The sequence below is a fragment of the Fistularia commersonii genome, chromosome 26, assembly GCF_037954325.1.
Source record: "Fistularia commersonii isolate RoL2024-O1a breed Wild chromosome 26, RoL_Fcom_v1.0, whole genome shotgun sequence".
Taxonomy (NCBI): domain Eukaryota; kingdom Metazoa; phylum Chordata; class Actinopteri; order Syngnathiformes; family Fistulariidae; genus Fistularia; species Fistularia commersonii.
In genome coordinates this window covers 1675426-1700000 of record NC_141309.1, presented here as the reverse complement: position 1 = coordinate 1700000, position 24575 = coordinate 1675426, and the positions used below count along the sequence as shown (strand labels likewise).

The 24575-nt window shown below is 44.3% G+C and overlaps 1 protein-coding gene across 2 annotated transcripts in view; it reads right to left on the bottom strand.

Annotated features, from left to right (window-relative positions):
* fbxl17 (F-box and leucine-rich repeat protein 17) overlaps positions 1-24575 on the bottom strand; it is a 291415-nt gene that overhangs the window by 83492 nt on the left and 183348 nt on the right. The gene's annotated exons all lie outside the window — the stretch shown is intronic.

Sequence of the window (24575 nt, the reverse complement as noted above, 5' to 3'; positions counted from 1 at the left end):
CTCCAGTGTGTGTGTGTGTGTGTGTGTGTGTGTGTGTGTGTGTGTGTGTGTGTGTGTGTGTGTGTGAGAAGAAAAAGCAGTGTATACACCAGAGAGGGCTAAGGGGAAGATCAGAGTATCTGTATCAAATGATTCTCTTTAAATGACTCTAATGAGAGGAGTGTGCGCTACAACTAGATTTTGATCTGCGTGTTTGACCTATTAACCTTCAGGAGAAAATGTTTTGATCACGATGCCGGCGCTCCGCCATGAATATTTATGTTACAGCAACACACACACACACACACACACACACACACTTGCGTGTACGTGAAGTCGAAGAGGTGGCTCTTCTTTTCCATGATTGACAGCTGAGCTTATCCTGCACACTGTTAGCACATGGCTAAAGGTGCTAAATGCGTCGTCTCCCTTGGAGGTTCCCGCCGAACACGGCGTGATTTGTAAAGCGTCGGTGTTTCCCTCCCCCCTCGTGTCTCGCTGTGCGACACATCGCGCTGTACAAGCAAAGTGTGTGTGTGTGTGTGTGTGTAAAATTGGTGTCATAAGTCTAAATTCCAGCCCATTGGGCTGCATTTTGGTATTTGGCTTTTCTGCGATCGGCCTCTTCCTCCGTCCGCCCCCTACTGTTTCCCCCGTTCACGAAAAAAAACGTTCGTAAAACAGACGGCGAGCTGTTGCAATCGGTCAGCATGGCATCACCGAGTCGAGGATAGACTAATATCGAGCTGTCGGACCACAAAACAACGCGTTGGAGCGATGTTGACGGCGTTTACAGAAGCGAATGAATAAATGCACGGCGAAGAGTCTGCGAGGAAAAACGGATACTAGCGGAAGTGTTTGTTTTACGACGACACAGTTAAGTCAAAGATCTGTACCATCCTGAAGCGCAAAGATGTGCTAAAGACGGCTGATGCGGCTAAAGGGCGGCTACGCTAACGAAGCTAAAGTCATGGTAAGTTTGGATGAATGAAAGACCGCGTGCTGGAGTTAGCGTTAGCATTTAGCGAGGTAAACGCCGAGTCCAAGTGCTGTCAGGAAGAGAAAGAACAGCAGAAACACAACAATAATTAAAAATGATCTTTGATTAAATCTTTAATTTAATTTTTCTCTATTTTTGCTACAAATAAACAAAAGTCCCAAAAGAGCGCAACGTGTTTTTGGTGCTGAAGAACGAATTGAATTCGTAAGCTGAGGTTCGACTGTATTTCTAAACAAAAAAAAAGAAAACAGAGATTCGGGGACGCGGCGGCTGCGGCCAAAGAAAAGAAGATGGAGGATGACGTTGAAAAAAAATGGAGAAAAAAGAATAAAAGGGATGATGCTGCAGATGCTGAGAGAAGGAGGAGATGGAGAGAAGGTTGCGTGAAGAACTGAAGACGAGGCAAAGGCTCCCCTGGTGGAGCGGGAGAAGATATAAGGTTGATTGATGGAGAACGGAGAGGAGGACCAAGACCAGGAGGAGGAGGAAGAAGAAGGTGGAGGAGAAGAAGCACCTCGTGATGCTTTCAAGAATATTGCGGTTGCATTTAATCCTCCCGGAGAAGAAAAAAAAAAAAAAAAACAAAGGGAGAGTTTGCTCAATTATTGGGCAATAAAAGGGTTCCCATGGCAACCAGAGGGCGGGAGGGGCCTCGCTGGAGGTCGAGTGCGTTCAAAGCTCTGCTTCCTTTCATCCAGGAACCTCCTCTGGTCCTCCTCCAGACCTCCAGCCTGGCAGCTCCAACCTCATCCTTCTACCCAGACCTCCATCATCCCTCCTCCGCCCGTCTCCAAACCATCTCAACCATCTTCATCTCCAGAACATCAAACATCCCTCCTTCCTGATCCTCTCCATCCACCTGGATCCCTCAGAGGAACCTCCACATCTTCACCTCTGCATCCTCCAGCTCTTCTTCCTGTCTTCTCCAAACCAAACAACATGGCCGTTCTCCACCTCCTTCTCCTCCACCTGGTCCATCCTTCCTTTCCTCCACCGGATGCACACAATGAACGGAAAAATAAGACTTTTATCCAAGAAAACAGCTTGCAAGACTGTACACATCTGACAACAGATGCTTTGAATTAATGAATTTATAATTCATTCATTAATGGATGAATGAATGGATGACATGCTTGTGTTTAAATCAATTTTAAATCAGAATTATGCATCATTCTGGACACCCGTTTGTCTTCTATACAACAGGTTGTGGACAGAATTCATTCATTCATCCATCCATCATAATACTAATACATAATATTAGTATTAATACATAATACATAATACTTGATCCCCAGGACGGAAATTGCTTTTTGTTGATAGTGGCTCCTGCTAACAGAAAAATAGTGAAAAATCAATAAAAAAATAAAGAATAAAAGAGCAAATAATAAAGAATAAAAAAAATATGGATGAAAATATGGATAAAACGGTAAATATCAAAAGAAATAAATTAAGATAAAGTTAAAGGTATGTAAACATACAGGAACCGTATATAAACGTGTTTACATTTACACGTATATGACTGATGATGATGTATATGACACGGATACCATTCAACCATTCATTCATTCATTCATTCATCCTTCTTCTTTCACTCATTCATTCATTAATCCATTCACTCACTCATTCATTCATTCATTCATTCGCTCATTCACTCTTTCATTCATACATTCATTCACTCATTCATTCATTCATTCATTCGCTCATTCACTCTTTCATTCATACATTCATTCACTCATTCATTCATTCATTCGCTCACTCATTCATTCATTTGCTCATACATTCATTCGCTTATTCATTCATTCGCTCACTCACTCGTTCATTCATTGCTTGTTCATTCGTCCGTTCATTCACTCTTTCATTCAATCATTCATCCATTCATTCACTCATTCGTTCATCCACCCATTCACTCATTCATTCGCTCATACATTCATTCACTCACTCGTTCATTCATTCATTCACTCTTTCATTCATTCACTCACTCACTCGTTCATTCATTCATTCACTCGTTCATTCATTCATTCACTCTTTCATTCATTCATTCGCTCCCTCAGGGTGGCTCAGGAGTCCAGAGCGATGTGGTTCGGAGCCGCTTGCAGAAAAATAAGGTGTGATTTCAGGAAAAGCAGCACAAAGAGTTCACCAGAGCCAAGGTGCTTTTCGGCAGGACGACCAGCCTCTCCTTCTCCCTCTCCACTCTGTCTTTCTTTCCCTCTCCCTTTCTCCATCTCTACCTCCCTCCATCTCTGCTGTGTTAGCGCGCTGCATCCAGACATGAAACCCTGCCAGAGCCCCTGCGATCAGCGTCTAATCCCGGTTCAATGCTAGAAAAGAAAAAGAAATAAGAGGCAGATCGAGGGTCGTCCGGCCTTCAGAACGAGCCGCGTTTGTTCCTCGGTTTAAAAAAGCGACGCCGCACCTGATATTTTTATCTGCCACTTCCCGTCCTCTCTGTGGCGGCCGGCCGGACGCTCACCTCTGCTTCTTTTCCATTTTTTTTTCCCTTCCTTTTTCTACCGCAGGGCCGTTTGCCGTCAAATCGTCGAAACATCGTCCCTTAAAAACGACGGAATTCGCGACTTTACGCTGAAAACCGGCGAGTCGGGCGAAGACGTGAAGAAAGAGGACGGAGAAGGGCAGGACAAAGGGACTCCCTATATTTACTTTATCAGTGTAGACAGTGTGTGTGTGTGTGTGTGTGTGTGTGTGAGCGTCTCTCCGAGGCGACGCTGGTCTTTTATGAAGCCCAGACGGAGGTATCCGGCATATAGGCAACCAGCGCTATCAGAAATATTCCAGCCAAACAGAGGTCTATTATATATCACAAAGAGCGCTGGAGAACAACAAGTGTGGCGCTTCTTCTTCTTCTTCTTCTTCTTCTTCTTCTTCTTCCCGCCGGCCACAATGGAGCGCCGACAAAGACGCCGCTGGGAGAAGGGCTGCGTAGGAAGGTGCGCCACCAACACAAGGTCTCGTCTCATTCCGCCGCCGCGCACGCCGCGCAATTACACGGCTGTCTGGCTACACAAAAGGTACGGCGAGGAGATGGAGGGGAAGGGGAAGGGGGGGGTTGGAAACAGAAGTGGATGATTTTCGAGCGGAGAACGGCGAGAAAAAGAAAGTAAGCATGAAATGTAGAAAGAAAAAGCGGTTGAAGGTCTAGAGGGAGGTTGGAAACATAAAAAAAAAAAAAAAAAAAAAAAGATGGCTGTCTTTGGGCTTAATGAAATGGAAGGGCGGAGCGGCACGCCTGAGGAGGAGAAGGAGGAGGAGGGTTCTTCTCCCGAGGAAAGCGCTCCTCGCCGTAAATTGTGTTTTATACCTCCCGTAAATCCACCGAGGAGTCCTGGTCCCGCCTCCCTCCAGGACTCTGGACCCGGCGGACCAAACGCGCACATCTAGTCCTGCAAACGGTTTATCGGCAAGATGGCGGTCTAGGGTCCGGGAGTTTTTGAAAATATATCAAAATTGCTTTATTCGCCGAGTCATTTTGCAACTACAGTCATTTCCGGATTATTGGGCGCGCCTCAATATAAGCTGCACCCGCTAGCCGATTGCTATCTTGGCCGCTATCCTGCGCGCTTAAAGTCATCTTCTTCGCTGTCGGAGTTGAACGGACTGAGAATTTCCGATGTGACGAAGATAAATGTTTTATCGCCGTGAAGCTCGTTAGCTCCGCCCCCCAAAAAATCTATATATTAGCCGCATCGTTGTTAAAAAAAAAGCTAATCGTCTAAAAAAAAGCTAATCGGCTAATCGTCCGCAAATTACGGTACAAAGAATTCGCTTTGGTTGACAATGCTACAAGTCAGGGTTCCTCTTTGGCAATTACGGCCTGGACAGTTTCCCAGAGCTTCACCTGCAACCTACACACACACACACACACACACACAGCAAAACCAACTACTCCAATATTCGACCTTTTCAGATCTCCTCCTGGACGATTGGACCGTCACCCCACCGCTTCAAAGATGCTAATTCACAAGAAAATTCCCTACGTTCTCGCGGCGTGAGTGAAACCCTGAAAGAACATCTCTGCAGGAGGGAGAAGGAGGAAAAACAAAAAAAACAAAACAAAAAACAAAAACAATAAAAAAAGAGTGCTTTGTGTAGTTAAGTGGCCGTTATTCCCTGGAAGTTGCTCCAAATGCGCGGCCTGTTGCCGTAGCGACGTTGACAGGTTTCCTCCCCGATGCTAAGGCAGGTTAGCGTCCGGCGCGGCGAAAAACAAAACAAGTCGCGTGGATTCTTCCACATCCTCCTCACGGGTTTGAGCGAAGCGCTCACCTGGAAATTAACAACTTCATCCCCCCGCCTCACCTTCTCACCCTCTCACCCCGACGCAGACACAACACCATAAATAACTCAGGAGGACAAAACATTGGAGACTGAAGGTCTGGCTCCAGACAGCCATGTCTGAAAGTGTGTGTGTGTGTGTGTGTGTGTGTGTTCCCCGATGGAACGTTTTGGAGGCAGCTGCAGGAACGTCTCCATCCTCATGTCCAGTATCTTTTTTTTTTTTTTTCATTCTTCTTCTCATTTTTCTGCTTCCCTCCATCCATGAACCTCCTCTCTGGTCTTCCTTTCCAACTTTATCCTTCTACCTCGATCTCCACCGTCTCCCAAACATCTCAGACTGACTTTATCTCCAGAACTTCTGACACGTGCTGTCCATCTAATGGACTCCAACTCCGCTCTTCTCCTCTCCACCACCATCTTCTACATCTTTCCTTCTTCATCAATCCATCTATTGTGAGCAGAAACCCCTGAAGACCAGAGCTCGTGGACCTCATCGTCATAATGGGACGGGTATTTTTCGGACTATACGTCGCTCCGGATTATAAGTCGCACCAGCCAAAAATGCATTATAAAGAACGAAAAAAACATTTATAAGTCGCACTGGAGTATAGGTCGCATTTTTGGGGGGAAAGTTATTTGATAAAATCCAACACCAAGAATAGACATTTCATCTTTAAAAGCCATTTAAAATAAAAATAGAATAGAGAACAACAGGCTAAATAAGTATAGCCTATATGACGCATAAACAACAAACTGAGACCTAGCCTGCTAGGCTATGCTAACGTAACATATTACGGTAAGAGTCCTTCAAATAACGATAGCATGCTAGCACATGCTACGACCAAACAATCGGTGTCACTCTGATAGAGAGCCGATTGCGTTGCATGAAGCTTTAACACCAGGAAGTTCCTCCCGCAAAGTCATTTCTATTCATCTCCTTGGCAACCACCTGGGTGTGAAGACGCAACTGTCCTGTTGACAAGCCTCTCCATGTCGTTCCTCTAGCCGCGGCCAGCTAGCTTTTAGCCCGCGATTAGCTTTTTTAGTTTTCTTCATTTCAGTAAGAGTAACCTCCGCTTTTCTCCAGTCCCTTACAAGTTTCTCACAAACTGCGAACTTTCTTTCTGCTGCTCGATCGGCTGCATATTTCACTCCTTCCAGCTTGTAACCTGCAGAATATGATTTTCTTTTCAGTGCCATTTTTGTTCAGCCCTTCTCAGTTGTTTTTATAAGTTACCGCGAATGTTGCAATGATCAATTTTCATAGGTACAGAAGTCTCTGGTAGCATCTTTTTTCACAACGCACTTCTGCCATGACCCGCCCCCGCTGAATTTTGATTGGTTGGCGTGTGAGTGTGACAATCGCTGTTATATCAAAGACACACACCCAGACACAGAAACACACACATCAGAGAAAGAGAGCTCAATTATTACACACATAAGTCACTCCAGAGAATAAGTCGCACTCCCGGGCAAACTATGAAAAAAAACTGCAACTTATAGTCCGAAAAATACTGTATACATCTTCATGTCAGTTCTGAAGATGGAGATATATGAACTTGTGGATCATTCAAGTGTTGGTGTCTGGCCGTGAACAGAAGGTAGGCATGTGTAGATGTTCACTACCCTGTTCCAGACTGGAGAAGGTCCTGGATAGAAGGTCCGACCCAAACCAGATGTAAGAGCTAGAAATCCATGGGTTCGGTTCCACCGAGGAGGTGGAACGGCAGCCCTTGAGCAAGGCACCGCCCACGCTATGTTACCTTAGCTATGTTACCTTAGCTATGTTACCTTAGCTATGTTATCTTAGCTATGTTGACCGCTCCTGCGCGACTTAATAAAGAAATCACAAACAGTGGCCGGTAAATAAAAGGGTCCGCGGCGGGACGTCTCTCCGGGACCCATGTCAACAAACAGGACTAATTGCTGTCTGAGGCGTCTCACAGGCCGGATGGCGGCGGCGGCGGCGGCTTTGTCTGCTAACACGCTTAATTGCAAGGGTCTGTGGCGGGATCTGCTGGCTTCAGAGCCGAGAAAAGCCCGCGGGGGGGAAGGAATCATTCATTCATTCATTATCTGGAGCAATTATCTCAGCTGTCATTGGTCGAGAGGACGGCTCGGTCGCAGAGACGTAAAGTCAAAGTTAGCTTTATCAGCCTTGTTGTTGTCATTCTATTCTCATCCTGTTTATTTGCACCCTTATTGTTATTCTGTTAGTTCTTCCTCTACTTGTTATTGTCTTCATCTTTTTAATCGTCTCTTCTATTTATATTTATATTCATATTTATTAATATTTTCTTATTGTTGCCCTGCTGTGACAAACAAATTTCAATAATGTATTATATATATATATATATACACACACACACACACACACACACACACACACACATATATATATATATATATATATATATCAAGAAAAATAGATTTTTTTAATATAATTATCTATATTTTTATTTTTCTCTTTTTTCTTTTACTATTATTATTATTATTATTTATTATATTATTATTTTATTATTATATATACTATATTATCAATTTAATTCTTTTTTTGGTTTGTTTTTACTTTACTCAATTTTCACAACTTTGGGTTGCCACCCCATGTGCCCCCCAGTTGCCCCTCAAATCCAGTTTTTCTGATTTTATCTTGTCTTATTAATTTCTTCACATGGACTGGACATACAGAGAACGGGGAAGATGTTTCTCACAATCACACAATGATGTGAAATTAAATAAATTATAATAATTATAATAATAAAGTGCAAATTAAACAATAAAGTGCACTGTTATATTAAACAGTAACCGTGAAGCTATGCAGTATAAAGTGCACGCATATATAAACTGCTGCTGAGGTGGAAAGATGACAGATAGCATGAAGACTGAAGTATACCAGATAAGATAAACTTTTTTACCCCCTGCAGGGAAAATTCTTTTGTCACAGCAGCGTAACATTTATCGTGTCAATAAATATGAATATTGAGAAAAATAGAGACCATTAGAAGACAATTAGAAAAAAGCAAAAGACGTCCACAAATAAATAGACAGCAGAGAGAACAACAACAAGAATGAACAACAGAATGGAGGGTAAAAAGACAACAGTTTACACAGCTAAACAATAGCAAAGGCAAAAATAAAATGAATAAAAATAAGCGAATGGGCTGAGACCAACAGTCGACACCAGATTCCGGGTATAAAAATACAGGAATTTCCGGACTATTAAGTCGCTCCTTTTTTCACTGCGGTTTAAACGTGGCTAATTTGAGTTTCACGCCGCCAAAACATTTAGCCTCGTCACATCGGACCGATGTGATGACCGGGAAATTCTGAGGCCGTTCAATTCCGACGCCGAGGACGACGAACTTTAAGGGTTTTAGTTTGCAGGAGGAAGATCAAGATAGCTGGAGATGGACTTTTCCTTGTTATTTATTATTTTTCATCAGCCGTGTTAGAGGCGCCATTCTGGAAAAAAAGCATTTTCTGCATGTATTTGTGGATGTTACCACTATATATTTCATTAAAAGTAAAAAAAAATGTTTCTGTGTAAATGTCTCATGTTATTTCGGCCTCTATATGTAAACATTTATTTATTTTGTTATTTCTAGCCGGTGCGGCTTATATTCAGGTGCGCTCAATAGCCCAGAAATTACGGTATGAGTAATTTGTATAGACAGAGCTGCAGTAAAGGGGATTTTGTACAGTTTATTTAAATTATTTAACTTTTCAAACTGAGACTCGCTGACTGGCTCATTTTCTGTGAAGAACATATATCAGAATACCTATTTAAATAATAGGTTAAAAATGTGACCTAACACAGGTAAAGGGCAAATATTAACCGTATATATTGTTTATAAGAATAAGTATAAGAGCAACTTTATTTATCCCGAAGGAAATTGTTGTGTCAGAGTTTCAAGTAAAACATAACAATAATAATTAATAGTAGAAAGGAGGGAGAATAAGAAATACAAATAAAGCTATAAAGTGTCAAAGTCAAGGCTATAAAGTGTTTTAAGGTCTTAAAAAGTACAAAGATTTGAATACTGCTTGTAATTGAGATAAGGTAAACATTTGTTCAGTGTTTTAACGTAAAAGTGTTTGTTTTGAGGTATCAAAAGCCATAAAAATGCAACGGATCCATCAGAACCACAAACGCTGGCCGAGTAACAACAACATTAAATATTATATAATATAATATTAAATGGCAAAGTCTGGCATAATCGGTACAAAACAACATGACGGTTTTCTCTTTGCAATGTAACAGCAGCGCAAGAACAAAAAGGCGTAATGTTGCTCGATCGAGCGTCCAACCATTCACCCTCTCATCAATTGATGAACCCTGTTACCTGCCATTGACGAGTTTTAAACTCTGAAGTCGAAAAGCGGAACGCGAGTGATATTTTCACGCGTCTTTGTCGCGGATGAACTCGATTTTCATCGGCGGAGAGAAAAACTTCATGAATGATTTTTATTCATTTATTTCCCCGAATGAAAGGAAATGCCCAGCGGGGATGTGAGGTGGAGATAATGGCTCAAATTAAATTCCACGGACATCACCGCACCCAGACGGGATCAGCGGGCGTCGGCGCCGCTAATCGAACCCGCAATTTCCTGCGAGGGTTTGTTTCCACCGACTGAATGAAAAGGAGCTCTGGATGCAGACGGCGTTCGGCTGTTGTTCCGATCAATTAGTCGCGCGATCGCGACGTGACGACAAACGGGGGTTTATTCGGGGTGAAGCGAAACGCGCGTTCATTCGTCGGTCGTCCGGTCCGCCGATCCCGCGCTCGGGGTCGTGATTGGTCGAGAGGTCGGGGGGTCACGGGGTCACAAGTAGAGAGAATCATTCACATAATCGGACGATTATGGATCTCCGTGAACCTCAGAGAAGACAGAAAGACATCCGGAGGGAATCCAACCTTCATCGAATGTCATCTAATACAGTTTCACTTCCAAATACAGCGGACCCTCGTAAATTCGCGGTTCCGTTATCGCCCCCTCACGACTTTGCAGATTTTTTTTTGTAATTGGGTTCTCGCAATTTTAGCTTTTTTTTTTTTTTTTTGCAGTATTTGATTTTTTTTTCCCATGATGAAATAGCCATATTCTAGAAAAAAAAAAAAAAAAAGTAAAAAAAAAAAAGGTTGAATTCAGTTATTAAGTTAATAATAAAATTAAACTAAAATTAATTTTCTTAAATAAACAAGATCTCTTTTGCTGGTCCGACGTGACTCCTGACTACATTTATGGTTTCATAGAGGAGGGGAAAAAAATATTTAAAAAAAAAAGGTTAATTTAAGTTATTAAGTTAATAATAAAATTAAACTAAAATTCATTTTCTTAAATAAACAAGATCTCCTTTGCTGGTCCGACGTGACTCCCGACGACATTTATGGCTTCATAGGGGAGGGGGAAAAAAAAGGAAATAAATATAAAAAAAATAAATAAATAAACTGAAATTAATTTAATAAAATAAATAAAATAGAGGAGATCTCCTTTGCTGGCACGCGTTCTCGGAGGAGTCGGCTTCTGCGACGCGACACCAGACGACATCGATGGCTTCATAGAACGCCGTTCGGATCCGACGACGACTCAGATGATGAAGAAGAGGAGCAACGAGAAGATGAAGAAATCAAAGAGACGGGTCTCGCTTTCCAACCCAAAAACGCCGCAAAATATGTCGCCAGATCGGCGCGAGGATTCGGTTCGGCCGGTCTACTTTTGGAACTTGACAGTTTCCAACCAGGAAAACACAACGCAGCCATCAACCGCCCAGATCCATGTTTCTGGAGGAAAAAACGTCAGTAAAGCAGAAGATGCAAAGCGTACGTGCAGGGAGGTTGGTAAAGGGTTGAGTGATGTTTGTTGAGGGTTAATAAACCGCTCAAAGAAAATAAAGACAACACAATGTAACTCAGAGTCAATCACATTTGTGCGTTTGACTTGTTTTAAGGACACGACATCAACTTTCATTTTGAGTCCAAATCCGGACCTCCACGGGTTCATACATTTGATTTCCATTGATTATTTGTGTGTGATTTTGTGTGTCAGCACATTCAATAAGGATATTAATAAGAATATTTTCATTCATTCAGATCTAGCATGTGCTGTTTTAGTGTTTCCTTTATTTTACTGTAAATACCATCAAAATTTTACGTCTCTCCTTCACGGAAATTCACTTTTCCCGTGGGGTCTGGGAAAGGAAATCCAGCGAAAAGTAAACAAATAACCGACAATAATTTGATAACAAACTCAAGTTAGCGAGCTATCGCACCCCTTCCGCTAACGGCGAGCTAACGGCGAGCTAACTGCCGATTATTAACATTTTCTAATCCGAGATCTTCCGACGGGGTCGTCGTCGACTTCAATTCCATCCCGGGTTTTTAAAGACACAGATCCCCCCTGACCCCCTTGTGAGGAAGGGTGTTTTATTTTCTTTCTTTTTCGGGGGGGTTGCGGGCGCACTGCTGGGCGTCTCGGGCGCCATTCGGGGTCACCGGTTTACCAGCCGCGCACGGCGAGATGACAAAGTCCAATCAATGGTGTCGCGCTGTTCAAAAGACTCGGAAAGAGCAGGGGCCGCCGGTCGATGGTGGAGATGTGCGCTCTGGAGTGCAGCCTCCTTCCCTCCCTCCGCTTCGCTTCCCGTCATCCTTTATTTATTTTCTACACCTTTCTTTTGTCTTTTTTTTTTCCCTCCTCTTCCTCGCAAAAACCTCGAGCAATGTTATATATTTTTTTTTTCCTCTCTCGTACGGAGGAGGAGATCGATACGCTGTGACTAAAGGTGCTTCCAGAGAAGAAAAAGGAAGAGCGCCTTTCAGGAGGCAGGAGGGGAGGAGTGTGTGTGTGTGTGTGTGTGTGTGTGTGTGTGTGTGTGTGTGTGTGTAGGGCTGAGACGCTTTAAAAATTTGTTCCGACCGAGCGTCGCCTCAGAAAACGGCCGCTTTTCGGATGATGCGGTGCTGCAGTTGAAGTCAAGCATGTAAATAGATGAACGTCGCGCTGATTGGACGTTCTGGGAGGAGGCGGAGCCAAACAACGGCGGGATGAGGTCACGGCGCCGTCGGTCATCGGCAGATGATCGGATAGTAGGATCTTGACCTACAAATTTAATTTGTTCGTGAACCGAATCAATTTTTTCCCCCACCGATCTTTTGTTCAGCACCGAAAACATGCGTTTGGAAATGTTTTTATAATTTTACTTATAACAAATTAAAACAGAAAGGAATTAAAGATAACTTTAATTATTACTATGTTTCTGCTCCTCCTGCCAGCTCTTGGACTTTCCTTCTCCAAATCAGCAAAACTAAAGCCTCCTCACATGTGACACCCTCGCCAATGCTAACGCTAACACTCTCTTCAGCGGCTGTCTTTCATAAAGAAGAACTTTTTTTTACTTCTTCTAAAACCTTTTCTTTGTTAGCGTAGCCCCCCTTTAGCCACTTCAACCGTCTACATCATGGTGCTTTTGTGAGACCCTCGCCAACGCTAACGCTAATACTATCTTCTTCAGAAGCTGACTTTCATAAAGAAGAACTTTTTTTTACTTCCTCTAAAACCTTTTCTTTGTTAGCGTAGCCCCCCTTTAGCCACTTCAACTGTCTACATCATGGTTATTTTGTGAGACCCTCGCCAATGCTAATGCTAACACTATCTTCAGCAGCTGTCTTTCTTAAAGAAGAACTTTTTTTACTTCTTCTAAAACCTTTTCTTTGCTAGCGTAGCCCCCCTTTAGCCACTTCAACTGTCTACATCATGGTACTTTCGTGAGACCCTCACCAATGCTAACGCTAACACTATCTTCAGCAGCTGTCTTTCATAAAGAATTTTTTTTTTTTACTTCTACTAAAACCTTTTCTTTGTTAGCGTGGCCCCCCTTTAGCCACTTAAACCATCCACATCATGGTACTTATGATTAACTTAGTCGTGTCGAAGTGCTTGGCGAGATCTGTAGCACCAACACGGCTCTCATGTTTAGCTATCATTTCCGTCTCTTGATCGAATGAAATTCTCAACAACTTCTTGACACCACTAGAGCAAGCACTTTAAACCTTTTTGGGAGCCATAATGAGGCTAACTTATAACAGCAGAACACAATGATGAAGGATATAAACAACATGGAGTTGCACGCAAGCGTCTTTGCCCTTCAGGATTGTACAGATGGTTGACTTAGCCATGTTGGAGTTAACCAAACACTTGCACCGTATCTGTCATACAGAAGAATTTCAATGAAATTCTCAACTTCTTCCTGGCACCACTAGAGCTGACACTTTAATCTTTTTGGAAGCCATAATGAAACCAATTTACGTTAGAAAAAAAGCGTTATAACAGAAGAACACAATGATAAACAATGTAAACAACGCGGAGTCGACTGTCGCTAGGCTACCATACGGAAAAAGCCCGTAAGCGTATGTGTTAGTACACCAAGGGTTATTCATAGTTCCATTCAAAATTTGATCCAAAAATCCGATCCTGAGCCGATTTATTTGTAAATAGGGGTTTTCGGAAGCTGAAGTTGCACCGTTGTCGTTTTTCAGTTTTGACCCAAGAGGATGGATTAGCGCAGCGCTTTTACCAAAGAACATAGAACCAAAGAATAAGTCAATGGTGTCAACTCATATCGCTGTTTGCAGATGACATTGTGATCTGTAGTGAGAGCGGGAAACTAGTTGAGGAAGATCTAGAGAGGTGGCGGTATGCTCTGGAAATAAAAGGGAACGAAGGTTCGTCGCAGCAAGACACAATATATGTGTGTGAACGAGAGGAACCCGGGTGGAACGGTGAAGATACAGCCAGTGGAGATCAAGAAGATGTAGAATTTCAAGTATTCAGGGTCAAAAGAAACGGGTTCAAGAAGGTTGGAAAGGGTGGAGAAAAGTGTTGAAGAGATAGAAGACCATCAGCCAGATGGAAGAAAAGGTGGAGGAGACGGTGGTGAGATGGTCAGCAGTGACAATGACCAAAAGACAGGAGGCAGAGCTGGAGGTCGCAGAGATGAAGATGCTGAGGTTCTCTTTGGGAGCAACCAGGATGGAGAGGATCAGGAAGGAGTCCATCATGTTAGATGTTTAGGAGAAGGTCAGACATGGTTGGGTCATGGACGGAGGAGGGAGAGCGGATATATTGGGAGACGGATGCTGGAATTGGAGGTCGAGACGAAGACCGAATGGAAGATTGATGGCCGTGAATAGGGTTCGACGGAGAAGGTCGAGAAGGTTGTAGGTCAAGCCCAAAGGAAAAGAAGGAGGCCTCATCTCATATTGCACTTTCACACCTCGCTGGATGGCATTCACAACATGGATGCTCAAAACCATCCACTCTCTTTCAGTCTCCGGTGAACCTCCACAGAGCGGCACCCTGCTGGAATCCAACCACGGATCTTCTGGCCGTGAGTTGGAAGTGCAAACCAACCGTTCCGCCCCCAGATTATGTGCCGCGCAATGATATCGACACAACATGCGATCGATATCAGTGTTCTGAGTAACTCCCGGAGGCCCCTCGGCAGGAGGTTCGGGAGTTCCATTTCCATCCGGGAGGGTTTGTTTCCAGTTCTACTGGGTTTCCATCTCTTCGTAACGTGAATTTCACCAATCGTGTCGCCTCCGATTCCCTCCGAAAGCTTTCTGAAAGACGGATTTGAAAAACTTTTGCTGGAGGAAACAACTTGTTTCTCCCCGGCGTGCCAAAAAGCATCTCAGGCTAAGTGATGAATTTGTTTTTCCCCCAAAGAGCTTCCGCCGTCCTGCCAAGTCTGAAACTACGGTCTGTAGTTTTGCCGCTCGGCGATCCCGTGGTACTTTCTGCGGGGACACAACGGCGCATATGGAAACATTTACAATCACGCGGAGAGAGCAGCTCACAAATCTTTAAAGTAAACTGTGAGAGGAACGACAATACATCAGCACCACAGATAATAAAGAAATCACCTGGATCTCTTTATGAAGCGCCCGCCGCGAGGTTTCCAGGGCCCCAAAAAACAAGAGGCATTAGGGACGCCTTATCCGACGAAACGGAGGCTAAACACCGGAGCTTTTGTTTATCGGAATTAGCATTCAGAATTAGCATTCAAAGTTCCAGAATCCAAGGGGTTTTTCGCCCGAACATTGGAACACGAGCGGCGGCTTCATCCTGAGTCATCACTAAGAGAGCGGTGCTGTTCTTGGAGAATAAGATCTCCAGCTGGTAACCGCGCCTTCGCGCCAGTCGCTTCCCGAAGCGACCCTGAAGTACAAGAGCGTTCTTTTCAGACAAGAGTCCTTTTTAGGACAAGGGCGACACGAACCAAGCACCACTTGTTCCAGCCAAGTGGCAGCGCTTTTTCAGCAAAGCTAGCAGAGCTGTGTCGATGCCGAGCTTTGCGTAAGGGACAACGGTGCGACTCAAGCCTCCGCGACGGTGTGAAGATCCCCGTTAGCTAATTCTGGACTAATTTCGGCAAGAAGGTTGACGTTCCTCTGCGAGCCTTGCAAACAGAAGAGCATGGACCTCTTTGTCGCTAACCAGAAACCAACATAGCTTTTAAAACGGGTCTGCAAGCCGTAAGAAATATCCGGTGACGGCCGTTGCTTCTGAGTCCCACCAACCACCTACGTCATAGGACTTTCCAAGACCCCGCCTCGGAGTAGGAGCTCAGATCTTTCTAGGAACCGAGGCCCGTGGTTCCTGTGGCGTCTGAAAGTGTGGTTCCTGAAAGCTGCAAGAAGAACCTGAGGCGTGAAAGCGGTTGAGAAGGTGCCGCGGCAGCAGGCCTACAAAGTCCCCTCGCACTGGAAATGATCTCCCAACAGCAAAAGTCTGATTTAGAGGGTACAATATCACCCCGCTGCATTATCATAAAGGCGCCGCACAAGCAACGCAATGCAAAGAAGGCATACGGCGTGATCTGCAGTGCGGGCACGGGGGCGACTGTACGAATACGCCGCTGATCCAATTGTCCTCTCCGCCGGGACCTAAGAGAAAAGGCTGCAATTGTGAAAGCGGCGTATAAATAAATAAGCGCGATGGTAATAACAGCGGGGGCGTCTCTCCGAGCGAGGCGTTTGACTCCGGTGACACGCAGCTTCTACATATTCATGGAAACAGATGTTCGCCGGCTCAGGGGCCAAACGCCCCTCCGAAAAAAAAAGGCACCCGGTATTCCCAATTAATACCCAAATAGAAGATTCTGTTTGATGCCGAGCTGAGAAAAGAGGGAGGACATTTGTCAAGCTCTCCAGGAGGAGGAGGAGGAGGAGGCCCGAGGAGAAAGGGGAGGGCACTTTATCCCCTCCTTGAAGTTGCCGTCTTCTGCCGGCTCACAATGGCTCTCCACCAAATCTCATCTCCTTCTCCTCATGTCCAGAGATGCCATCTTTAGCATGGGCTGAGGAGACAAATCCTATTAGCTTGATAGCAAAGTGAATTTGTTAAAGCAGTGCCATCCAGGCGACGCTCCAGTGGCTTATCGCCGGCTAAGCAGACGGAGCTTAAGCAATGAGGAGACGGGGTGCGAAGACAGACAATTGTGTCGGTCGGGGCGGCGGGAGGGGGGCTTTTTATTTCGAAAAGTGTAAAATACCGTATATGCGGCGCTCATTACGTTCTCCTTCATGACCTCATCGCCTGGAAATTGTGTTTCACGTTGGTTCTTTGAAAGGGAAAAGAGTTTGTTTCTGTCGTGGACGGTCCACTAAAAGACGACTTCGGAACTGGTGGATCCAGTAGCTTAAAGGTGCCGACCGGTCGTTCTGTCTTCTTAATATTTGCGTCTAAAAACCTTTCTTTATCCGTAAGCTTCAGTGGGCCAACAGGAGTAACAACACCGGGTCCTAAACCCTTGATTCTTTCCCAGTCAGAGGGTCGCCGGTTCCAACGACCCTTGAAGAAGCGCAGACCGTTCACCTTCTTGGACTCCTTAGAAAACGACGTCTTGCCGTTTCTTCAGAAAGTGCCAAACGGGTATTTTGCCGGGTATTTGCCGGGTATTTGCCGGGTATTTGACGGGTATTTGACGGGTATTTTGCCATCAGATGTGGCCCTTCTGGGTGACATCTGATGGCCCCCAGATGACCAAAGTAATAATATCACAACAATAGCACTTTCAACTTGCAAAATACTATTGCCTGTTTTTATATTGTATAGTTATTTTATTGCCTATCTGTATATTTTATATACACTGCTCAAAAAAATAAAGGGAACACTTAAAAAACACATCCTCGATCTAAATGAATGAAATATTCTTATGAAATACTTTACACAGTTGAATGTGCTGACAACAAAATCACACCAAAATGATCCATGGAAATCAATTGTATCAACCCATGGAGGTCTGGATTAGGAATCACACTCACAATTAAAGTGTAAAAACAAACTCCAGGCTGATCCAACTTTGATGTAATGTCCTTAAAACAAGTCAAAATGAATCTGTGTTGCTTCCTGAGTGGACACTATGATTTCACACAAGTGTGATTGACTTGGAGTTACATTGTGTTGTTCAAGTGTTCCCTTTATTTTTTTGAGCAGCATATATTGTCTATTTTATACAGTTTTATATTTGTATTGTCCAGGACTACAGATGGAAATTAGCTATGAGCTACAATCTGGTACAAACATCTCTGCCTCTGTGCTTCATGTATTTGTACACTGTCCTAATAAACTTCTAAACAAACAAACAAACAAGTCGCTGCATTATTATACTCTCTCCGCGGTCGATACGGCCGTACGTGTTCGGGGTAAACGCGGCGACTTCGACCGAGCGCAGAGGTTCTTCTCATTGGCCGGTCCCCGGGAAGGGGCGGAGCCTGATCTAACGCGGCGTCCTGCATTATTTCTTGCCGTTGTGATCGGTAACACCGTTCGTGACCGGCCGGGATCAGGTTTCTGCCACCTAAAAAGCCAGGGTTTGCCTCCGAGCGCTCGCTCCCGGAGGGAACGTGAACTTTCTGTGGATCACCTTAAAGAGCGGTGGTCCAGACCTACTCCGGGTGAAATCTGTTGGACTACAGTGAGACTCTTAAAAAACACCTTTCAAGCACACGCCTTTTAAGACTCCGCGGAAACGGGACGATAAAATACCGCCCCCGAATCTCGCGTCTGGCGACCCTGCGACGGCTTTCGCAAAACTTGAACCCCAGCGACCGACAAATTTGCTTCTCCTGCCTCAATTAGCGGGCGGGTGCGTGAACTTTCCGAGGGAACAAAATTAGCCCTTTTTTCACCCGACCCAGCATTTAAACAAGAAACTCAGAGGAAGGACATTAAAAAAAATGAGTTGGAAAAGGAATCTGAGAACATTGGAAGACCTTTTGGACCGCGGGTCTTTCCACCGGCTGTTTCTGTGGCTCCTTTGTGTTTCGCTTCGTCCGCATCCAAACCCCTCCCCCAAATCCGCCGCGTCCGCCAAATAAAGGTCTACATTTACATCAAATTACGAGGACGGGGAAGAAGACGGCGGTCCACGTGGATGGGGAGCCTCGCAAAGTTCTACTTAGCAAGAAGGAGGTTTGAAGAAAGAGGGCGAGAGAGGGTTTAAATAGACAGTGTTGTTGACTGATGTGATTACATACTCTTCGCTCTGCCAATCCCTGCTCTATAGATTCCAGATGATAACAGTCCTTCACGCCGTTCTTTCCTCCCCATGTTTTGCACCCCTTCATTTCCCATTTCCACTCGTCTTCTGTTTCTATCCTCCCCTCCACCTCTCTTCCCGTCTGTCCTCTCAAAACCCCGTGGTCTTTGTTTGATTACATGTTCCAACCCCCTTCCAACCCTCCAACCACCATGTTTCCAGGCGCTACATGTTTGCCCTCAAAGCACAGGGAAGCATACCGACTGCCACCGCCAGGGTCGCGGCGCATGTTGCCGTTACAAACATGTCGACTGCAGCCCGGAGTAAACTACCTTGGATTTCTCTGACTTAAAAGAACGTAGAATATTCGTTCATCATTTTCCATACGGCAGTGACGTGCGGTGAGTTTCATGGCTGGTGAGGCACTACCTTCATCACAACCAGATGAACCCTACAGAGCAGCTTATTCGCCATTATCCACCAACTCGAGCTTGTCGCGGAGTCGCAGGAAGACTCCCTGGAATCACCAGCGCCCCCTACCATGAGGCACGACAACTGCGTGCCTCACTTGGTGGCTTTTGGAAGCCATTTTATGATGGCTCAGCACGGGAAACTAGCAACACACATACGGCTATCGACAAAAAAACACTGTCTAGCGGAAATGTAGTTCATAAAGCAAAAGTGTTTAACCATTTACAGAGATAGCAGCAGAGAATGCCGGCAGGCAGCCGTCATCGCACAATCTACATTGAGGCTCAACAGTCCGCTGCCTCACCTGGTGTCTCTTCTCAGTATTTGAATCTGAAACGGGTGAAGTTAAATGAAAAATAATTATGATTTTTAGAATTTATCCTTTTATTCATTCGTTGGGTTAAGCTTCTCGCTCAACAACACTTTAGGATGCACTCAGAGGACCCGGGAATCCAACCAGGAATGTTCGGTTCCGCCCAAAATACCTGATAAATATAACCATTTCATCCTTTTTTTTTTTACATTTAAATTTTTTTCCGTCTGTCGTTTCAAACCCCATGGACTTTGTTTGATTACAACCGCACCCCCTCGGCTTCCGACGTTGTCTTCTCCTCGCCGCGGATCCGACAAAACCTTCCCCCTCCTCATCTTCCATCCCAGAATAGCGCAAGCCTCTCATCCATTCATCCGAGCCGCTTTGCGCTACGTGTTTGCCCTCAAAGCACATTAGCGCCGTAAGCTAAAAATGCTATGACAAATGGCAGCGGGGGGTCGCTAGCAGCGGGGGTGCTAGCTGGTCATTTCTCCTGGAGCGAGCTCCGCCACGACACCGCCGCTCAAACTGGAACAAATCCTCAGACGGCCGTACAATATCTGCCCTAATCTCGCTCAAGCTCTGCTCATTACGCACCCAGCGTGGGTTCGGGACGCCGTTCGGACTGGATTCACACACTGATTTTTGCACGTGTGTGTGTGTGTGTGTGGACGCAGACAAAAAAAACAAAAACTGCAGCAAAAACGAGGTGTGTGTAATAGAGAAGAGCGTGTGGATTCGTAGGTCGCGTCGTCTCCACCAGAGCGCTGGTTAATTTTCCAACGGCGTGAGCGTCGAATGCCGGTTTGGACTCGTGCACACACAAAGTGTGTATCCATGTTCGCCATCCCCGTCGTGGAAGATGACGTCATCCATTCCGATATCGCGCCCTCGTAAAAACGGATTTATACCAACCCCAAAAATAAAGCGAGGTATCCTGTTTGCGTTCGAGGACGGGCCGATGAAGGCGAGATCTAAATAAGGAACGTTTGCACGTGAGCGATAAATATAAAAAATATGTGTACATATATAGGCCGCACTTGTCTATAAGCCGCAGGCGTCCACGTTGTAGCATGAGATATGTATATAGAATTATTTAAAAATATTTTAATACACACAGGAAATGCTTTTTTTCCTAACAGTGCCAATGAAAAATAAATAACACAAGGAAAAGTCCATCCATTTACTTTCCCCGCTTTGTCCTCCAGCCGATCGCTACCTCGGTTTTCCTCCTGCGCACTAAAACCCTTAAAAGTTTGTCGTCTGAGGCATCGGAATTGAACGGCCTCAGGATTTCACGGCCATTTGGGACGTGGCTCAATGTTTGGGCGGCGTGAAGCTGATCAGCACCAAAAAAAAAAAACCGTCATTGGATTATACGGTATGTAGAATTCTCACTCACTCATTCATCCATTCATTCATTCATTCATTGTCTATCCAGCTTATCCTTGGAAAACTCATTGACTTTATATGTAAACATGCAACCGTTTACTCGTTTGTAGACGCTAGATGATGCAAACACTGACGGCCGTGCTGAGGAGTGTGTGAGGAACGGACGGGCCGGGCTAAAGAGCTAAAACAGAACATCGGGCCATTTGATTGGTCGAGCAGGGAAGCACCGGGAAATGCGATTCGGCGGCGGGAGGGAAGTGGGGTGTTGGATGTGACATCGCTGGGAGCGACTCGATCTGCAGCCAAACCTCCAAGTGGCGCCTCGCCCGGTACGCCTGTCGGAACGACTGCACCCTCCGTGGAAACGGAAATATAATTCAGAACGTTTTCGGCGTCGGAGCTGAGAATAAATGAGCGTCTGCGGCGACACGACGGTGGAAGGAGGAGGAGATCCAGGCGCCAGCTGTGACTCCTCTCGACAAAAGAGGCCGAGGTTCCTCCCCGAAACGTTCATGAACAAATCTAAACAATCAGGCCTAAAAAACCCCTTGTTTTCTGTTAAGTAGAGTATCGTCTGTGTGTGTGTGTGTGTGAGTGTGTGTGTGTGTGTGGGATTCACCTACAGCCCGATGGAAACTACTGAGGCAGAAAGTAAAAGCTCACCGACTGAAAGGTTTCTTGATGTAAAAGAGGAGAAAAGAATCATTAGCTACTTTCTAAAGTTCTCAGCGGCGTCCTGCTCGTTCCAGGAAGTAGCTTCTCCTCCGAGGGGAGCTTTTAGCCAAGCATTCGGGGCGTCTGCAACGTGCACCTTCAGCCACGCTCAATAAAAACCAACCGCAGAAGAAGAAGAAGACGACTTTTTGCAGATCTCAGAAGCGTTTCTGGATCACGCCAGCGCTCGGATCCTTTTCTAGCCACGAAATGGACGGAAGCAGCGGGAAATCGAGCGACGGAGAACCCGAGGAGCTTCGAGAACATCTACGTTTTGGTAAAAGCGGCGTTCTTCACGGCGGCGGACACTCGTATCAAGAAAAACCTGACCTGGACAACCAACACTTCTGCAGAGCTGCATTTCTTGAAGATACTGAGGAGGAAAAACCTCACCAAGAAGTTGCTAATGTCGTTTTCTCGCTGCACGCGGAGCCTGTCCTGAACCTCACTCTGGTTCACCAGCTGCACTTTAGGACCAGAAACATGACGGCTCATCCGGTCCCATCACTTCAGGACATCTGTGACACCCTCAAGAGAGCCCAGGGCTTCCTCAGAGATCCATCACACCACCGACTCCAACTGTTGCCATCAAGAAGACGGTTTCGGACAATCACACACAAACCCCAGAACCTTCATCGCACTAAATTCGGCACAACCCTGAACTTCACCCCCTTTATCTGTACTTCTAGATCAGGGGTGTCCAACATACGGCCCGCAAGGAGGTTCAACCGGGCCTGCAGGATGATTTGAAGGTGAAAAAATGCATAAAACACAAAGATACTTTTTTTTTTTTTAATGCAATTCAAGAATTTTGGTCAGAGTAGAAGACAAGCTGCATCACTGAGACGGACCAATCAGCAGACGTTATCGATGCGCCGTCTGCTGTTTGTTATGACGTTGTTTCTACCCTGTTCTCCACCTCCCGCTACTCCCTCATTAGCCAAAATGTCGTTATTAAATCCGAGAAAAGCAGATAAAAAGTGTAGAATTTTCAAAGAAAAATGGACTACGTCCTATTTATTAATGGGAAACCATTGTGCTTGGTGTGTTTGCAACAAGTTTCGGTATTTAAAGAATATAATATTCGGCGCCGCTACGAGACTCATCACGGCGAAAAACACAACAGCTTGCAAAGACGACTAAGAGATAAAATCAACCAATCGCTGGCGGTTCTGAGGAAACAGCTAGCTAATTGCTAAGGAAACTGTGTAATTTAATGTCAGTCACCAGCTTCACTACAAACGAGTGTGTTGGAATTCTACTGTTCATGCAACTCCATACATTTTCAGTGTGTGTTGTGTGTGTTTGCATGTTTCATGGATGACGTTTACACATTTACAGGACGGGTGAATACGTTCTTCCTTTCACACTTAATAGCAGTCGCTTTAATTTGCAAGGTGAAGGCAGGGATTCAATTTAGATTTCATAAGCACATGTGGAAATGGTTTAAAAATCTCCTTCTTTAAAAGTTCTCTATAAGTAAAGTGCATTACTATATTTTTCAATACCAATTACTTGTTAAAGTTTTGTGCCTTTGTACGATCAGTGGGATCCGTTGGGATGTAAACATGTGAATGATAAAAGTAAATGACACGTTTGTCTAAGGAGGTGTTTCATGAAATGTTTTATAAAAGGATTGTTCATTAAATTCCAAGATTTTCTTAACTTCCTTGCACTTCTTTACACCAAAACAGAGGAAAGACATGATATTTTGGTTATTTATTGCTGAGAATGCTATCATTTTAACTTGACATCCACCCAGCCCGTATGTGGCCCGACATGAGAAATGACTTTGACACCCCTGTTCTAGATGTCATCTATATTTTTGGTCATATTTTTTTCCGTCTTATGTAACGACACGATTAAAGAACCCAAATTAAACAGTCATTCTTCTTGCACATGTAAAGTCTACCGCCGTCTTAAACTGCATTCATCCTTGTATCCGCACACTGAGTTGCACTCAAATGTCTTATTGCACTGCCGCTGTATCTTTCTTCATATTAATAATATTGTTCAAAGCAGACAATCTTGGCTTCTAAACGCGGCACAGCAAATTGATTCATTATTCGCGGTGATTCCACGCGAGGGCCTTGAAAAACCGAATAAAATGTCACCGATTCCGAGCGATTTCCAATTCAACGGCGGCGTCGGAACCGGAACCGAACCGGTTTCCGTCCGACTCCAGACGCGGCGTGTTCGTGACCCGGATCCGCAGAGGCGACGGGCACAACACGTAATCCCATTCTCTACTTACAAGCGGGAAGCGCAGGCGTTGGACCGAAAACCCAATTCTTACCGCCGCGCTGTCCTTAGGTGGGGAAATGTGATGGGATTCACCCACACCTATGGGTTTTTTTTTTTTCTCCAATGACAAAGCACCGCTACCGCTTGATTCTTCTCCCAAAGATCTGCCCTGAGGTCGACTGTCCTTGGAGGGGGGGGTCTTCTATTTTATTCTGTTTAATTTTACTATTTCTGTTTTTATAATCTCTAACTTTTATCTATTATTTTTACTTTTACAGTCTCTTAACTTATATTTTTATTTATTGTTTTTATAGTCTTTGAGCTTTTTTTTTAAATTTTATTATTTCTATAGTCTTTTAACTTTTTTTAAAATTTGTATTATTTTTATAGTTTATTTTAAATCTATTTTATCCGCACAGATAAAATAATTTTTAATAATTAATAATTTGAAAATAATTGTATTTATTTTTATTTTTACAATATTTTCAAATTTCATTTTATCATTTTCATACTCTTAACTTTTTTATTCCATTATTTATTATTTTTATAGTCTCATAACTTTTTTTCATTTTATTTTCATTTTTATAGTCATTTACCAATTTTTTTTATTTTATTTTATT